Raw genomic sequence first — 4109 nt, 5'->3', positions numbered from 1 at the left:
CACCGATGTCCCCCGACTCCGTCCGAGTGTCCGCTCCGTCCGATCCTCCTCCATTAAGCTTCTTCGCCAGGAACCGGGGAAACTTACAAATGGACAAAGTGCTTCGTGACCCTTAGTTCAGTAAATTAGGCCTTTGCTAGAGGGGTGGGGGTGAGGGGGGGCCGGGGGGTAGGGCAGGTGGTAAAGAAAATCGGAAAATTTTAATAAAACACCAAACACCATGTTTATTCCAGACGATTCGTTCTCTACGCAAAAGCACAGCAATTCAAATGACGTTTCACACAGCAATGCGTAATCCATTCTCGTTATACGTCATAAATACCGACAACACCTGGGAGACACGTCACGATTATACCGCGTTATCCATGCGAATGAATATGAAAAGTCACAAATACACAACGGCGGTATTGCGGTCGCGCTGGACATCACTCGGACGGCTCAGACACGTCATCGTCGTCTATGTACACCTTTCAGGCAACACGGCCGTGAGTTAATGAATATGGCGCGACCTTGATGCGACGTCTCCGCAAAAAGGTAAATCTGCCACCGAGACGCGAACGGTGTAACACGGACTTCACAAGTTTACATACGCATTTGTGTATTTAGCTCAGTCTCGGATATCTATCATCGTACCGTACGCACAGGAAACATCGCCGATATAGAAAGAACAGGTAAGAATATACAGATATACACACTTGGGAGAGGGTAAATAAATAAATAGATAAATTAGTGGGGTCCAGTGATCCTTACAGGTGTGCGAGCTCGTAACGCGCCATCACCGTTTGTGTGAACTAGACTCGTGATTCCTTGACCACGAGGCGAAGAGAGACCTCAGGACGTGCGGTACCTTCAGGTCTCCCTGCACTGCACTCCATTTCAGTCACTAACGAGGTGTGCTCGTACTAACCACGTTCGCTCAAGAGGTGTGTTTGTAATGACCGCGGATGCTAATGAGGTGTGTTCATAATTATCGTGTTTACTAACGAGGTGTATTTGCACTCGATCTCGTTCGCTAACAACGTGTGTTCGTACTGACCACGTTTGCCAACGAGGTGTGTTCGTACTGGCCACGTTCGCAAATGAGGTGTGTTCTTACTGACATTTGATAACAAGGTGTGTTTGTACTGACCACGTTCGCTAATGATGTATTCATACTGACCACATTTGCTAACAAGGTGTGTTAATACTGACCACGTTCGCTAACAAGGGGTGTTCATACTGACCACGTTCGCTAATGAGGTGTGTTCGTACTGACCACATTCGCTAACAAGTTGTGTTAATACTGACCACGTTCGCTAATGAGGTGTGTTCGTACTGACCACATTTGCTAACAAGGTGTGTTAATACTGACCACGTTCGCTAACAAGGGGTGTTCATACTGACCACGTTCGCTAATGAGGTGTGTTCGTACTGACCACATTTGCTAACAAGTTGTGTTCATACTGACCAAGTTCGCTAACTAGGTGTTTATACTGACCATTTTCACTAACGAGATGTTCGTACTGACCAGGTTTGAAAATGAGATGTGTTTATACTGACCATTTTTATTAACGAGGTGTGTTTGTATTGACCACTTTGATAATGAGGTGTTTATACTGACCATTTTCACTAACGAGGTGTTTATACTGACCATTTTCACTAACGAGGTGTGTTTGTACTGACCAGGTTTGATAACGAGGTGTGTTTATGCTGACCATTTTCACTAACGAGGTGTGATCGTGCTGATCAGGTTTGATAACGAGGTGTGTTTATACTGACCATTTTCACTAATGAGGTGTGTTCGTGCTGACCAGGTTTGATAACGAGGTATGTTTATACTGACCATTTTCACTGACGAGTTGTGTTTGTACTCAATCACGTTCACTAATGAGGTGTGTTCATACTGATTGTGTTTGCTACCAAATTGTGTTCGTCCTGATTGCAATGGCTAACGAGGTGTGTTCATACTGATTGTGTTTGCTAACGATGTGTGTTCATACTGACCAGGTTTGATAACGAGGTGTGTTTATACTGACCATTTTCACTAACAAGGTGTGTTCGTGCTGACCAGGTTTGATAACGTGGTGTGTTTATACTGACCATTTTCACTGACGAGGTGTGTTCATGCTGGCCAGGTTTGATAACGAGGTGTGTTTATACTGACCATTTTCACTAATGAGGTGTGTTCGTGCTGACCAGGTTTGATAACGTGGTGTGTTTATACTGACCATTTTCACTAATGAGGTGTGTTCGTGCTGACCAGGTTTGATAACGTGGTGTGTTTATACTGACCATTTTCACTGACGGTGTGTTCATGCTGGCCAGGTTTGATAACGAGGTGTGTTTATACTGACCATTTTCACTAACGAGGTGTGTTCGTGCTGACCAGGTTTGATAACGAGGTGTGTTTATACTGACCATTTTCACTAACGAGGTGTGTTCGTGCTGACCAGGTTTGATAACGTGGTGTGTTTATACTGACCATTTTCACTGATGAGTTGTGTTTGTACTCAATTTACTTTCGCTAATGAGGTGTGTTCATACTGATTGGGTTTGCTACCAAGGTGTGTCCGTACTGATTGGATTGGCTAACAAGGTGTGTTCGTACTGATTGTGTTTGCTAACGATGCGTGTTCATACAGATGATGCTTGCTAACGAGGTGTGTTCGTACTGACCATGTTTGCTAACGATGTGTTTTCGTATTGATTGTGTTTGCTAACGAGGTGTGTTTATACTGACCATGTTTGCTAACGAGGTGTATTCATACTCAATCACGTTTGCTAATGAGGTGTGTTCATACTTATTGTGTTTGCTACCAAGGTGTGTTCATACTGATTGCATTGGCTAACGAGGTGTGTTCGTACTGATCGTGTTTGCTAACGATGTGTGTTCATACTGATGATGTTTGCTAACGAGGAGTGTTCGAACTGACCACGTTTGATAACGGTGTGTTTATACTGACCATTTTCACTAATGAGGGGTGTTCGTACTGACCACGTTTGATAACGAGGTGTGTTTATACTGACCATTTTCACTAACGAGGTGTGTTCGTACTGACCACGTTTGATAACGAGGTGTTTATACTGACCATTTTCACTAATGAGGTGTGTTCGTACTGACCACGTTTGATAACGAGGTGTTTATACTGACCATTTTCACAAATGAGGTGTGTTCGTACTGTCCACGTTTGATAACGAGGTGTTTATACTGACCATTTTCACGAATGAGGTGTGTTCATACTGACCACCTTTGATAACGAGGTGTTTATACTGACCATTTTCACAAATGAGGTGTGTTCGTACTGACCACGTTTGATAACGAGGTGTTTATACTGACCATTTTCACTAACGAGGTGTTTATACTGACCATTTTCACTAATGAGGTGTGTTCGTACTGACCATGTTTGATAACGCGGTGTGTTTATACTGACCATTTTCACTAACGAGGTGTGTTCGAACTGATCATGTTTGATAACGCCGTGTGTTTATACTGACCATTTTCACTAATGAGGTGTGTTCGTACTGACCATGTTTGATAACGCGGTGTGTTTATACTGACCATTTTCACTAACGAGGTGTGTTTGAACTGACTATGTTTGATAACGCGGTGTGTTTATACTGACCATTTTCACTAACGAGTTGTTTGTACTGACCATTTTTACTAACGAGGTGTGTTTATACTGACCATTTTCACTAATGAGGTGTGTTCGAACTGACCACGTTTGATAACGAGCTGTGTTTATACTGACCATTTTTACTAATGAGGTGTGTTCGTACTGACCATTTTCACTAATGAGGTGTGTTCGTACTGACCATGTTTGATAACGAGGTGTGTTTATACTGACCATTTTCACTAATGGTGTGTTTGTACTGACCATGTTTGATAACGAGGTGTGTTTATACTTACCATTTTCACTAACGAGGTGTTTATACTGACCATTATTACTAACGAGGTGTGTTTATACTGACCATTTTCACTAATGGTGTGTTCGTACTGAGCATGTTTGATAACGAGGTGTTTATACTGACCATTTTCACTAATGAGGTGTGTTCGTACTGACCATTTTCACTAATGAGGTGTGTTCGTACTGACCATGTTTGATAACGAGGTGTGTTTATACTGACCATTT

At 42.7% G+C, this 4109-nt stretch overlaps 1 protein-coding gene and 1 long non-coding RNA gene across 2 annotated transcripts in view; one reads left to right on the top strand and one right to left on the bottom strand.

Moving 5' to 3' along the window:
- The first annotated feature begins 202 nt into the window (after window positions 1–202).
- On the top strand, window positions 203–3929 carry LOC144892274 (uncharacterized). Its single transcript, XR_013623485.1, has 3 exons — window positions 203–1678; window positions 1743–2127; window positions 2382–3929. It is a non-coding gene; the product is annotated as an uncharacterized LOC144892274 (long non-coding RNA).
- A 139-nt stretch (window positions 3930–4068) lies between these two features.
- LOC137428610 (zinc finger protein ZIC 1-like) overlaps window positions 4069–4109 on the bottom strand; it is a 9952-nt gene continuing 9911 nt past the window's right edge. The window contains exon 3 of the mRNA XM_078778068.1: window positions 4069–4109. This exon is cut by the window's right edge and continues 1643 nt beyond it. The gene's annotated coding sequence lies outside the window, so the exon portion shown is untranslated.

This window comes from Myxine glutinosa, chromosome 5, assembly GCF_964187855.1.
Source record: "Myxine glutinosa chromosome 5, kmMyxGlut1.1, whole genome shotgun sequence".
Classification (NCBI taxonomy): domain Eukaryota; kingdom Metazoa; phylum Chordata; class Myxini; order Myxiniformes; family Myxinidae; genus Myxine; species Myxine glutinosa.
Note: the sequence above shows the minus strand (reverse complement) of the source record. Positions and strands in the feature narration are given on the sequence as shown.